At 40.2% G+C, this 1104-nt stretch overlaps 1 non-coding gene across 1 annotated transcript; it reads left to right on the forward strand.

Moving 5' to 3' along the window:
• Positions 1-361: 361 nt before the first annotated feature.
• Trnas-gcu (transfer RNA serine (anticodon GCU)) lies at positions 362-434 on the forward strand. The gene has a single exon. It is a non-coding gene; the product is annotated as a tRNA-Ser (tRNA).
• Positions 435-1104: the final 670 nt, after the last annotated feature.

The following is a 1104-nucleotide window of genomic DNA, read 5'->3' on the forward strand; positions in this document are numbered from 1 at the left end:
TGTAACACATTTCACCGATTTCCCAACAAATGCAATGCAAGTTTACAAGAGCTTAACTATTCAACCTCTTCATCAGCTCTTATCGCTTCTGTTTTCAATCATTCTATATGAATTTTTTTGTTAATAGAGCCGGTATAGCTGAATGTAACATCACTAGGTACACTTGCCTTGATAACCGCGTTTTACGTAAGGTAGACATAAAATACTTTCAGTACATTTGTACTGAAAGTACACTTTTCAGCATACATGCGTTCCGTACATTCCATTCCATTCCGTATACTATTAAATCACCACCAGGACATGTATTACGTAACAACCTAATATTTCATGCAGCAACACACCTCACAAGTTATGTTGCCCCGCCGCGGTGGTCTAGTGGTTATGGCGCTCGGCTGCTGACCCGAAGGTCGCGGGATCGAATCCCGGCCGCGGCGGCTGCATTTTCGATGGAGGCGAAAATGTCTGAGGCCCGTGTACTTAGATTTAGGTGCATGTTAAAGAACCCCAGTTGCTCGAAATTTCCGGAGCCCTCCACTACGGCGTCTCTCATAATCATATCGTGGTTTTGGGACGTTAAACCCCAGATATTATTATTATTATTATTATTCACAAGTAATGTTTCTGACTGTAATATTAATAATTGACGAAATATTTGTACCAGATATTACATCGTTTGCTTCCATTGTATTGTCATTTGACATTGGCTGTTTATAACAGACGTCTGCTTTACCATTTTTCTCTTAATAAACAGCTTTATATATCCTGTTTTCTGTTCCTGCACTTTAACTTACATTTTCAAATTGCAAAGCTACAGTAACCACTAATCGACGTGTTAACTTTTTTTGCCATTCAGATGATGTGCGGCAGCAACATTGACAGTTGTCAACATCGGAGCTCCCCATGTTGCACTAATTTGCTATTCAGTATTATGTAAAACTGACACCGTCAATGAATACACATGGATTTTAGCAAGAATAACTGAAGCTTTCGGCGCAAAAAAAATGAAGACATGATTACGAGGGCAGTCGCAGTGTGGGACTCAATATCAGTTCGGTCACCTGGGATTCCTTAACGTGTGCCTAAAGTTCCGTAAATGATGCAGAG

Source organism: Rhipicephalus sanguineus, chromosome 8 (genome assembly GCF_013339695.2).
Source record: "Rhipicephalus sanguineus isolate Rsan-2018 chromosome 8, BIME_Rsan_1.4, whole genome shotgun sequence".
Lineage (NCBI taxonomy): Eukaryota > Metazoa > Arthropoda > Arachnida > Ixodida > Ixodidae > Rhipicephalus > Rhipicephalus sanguineus.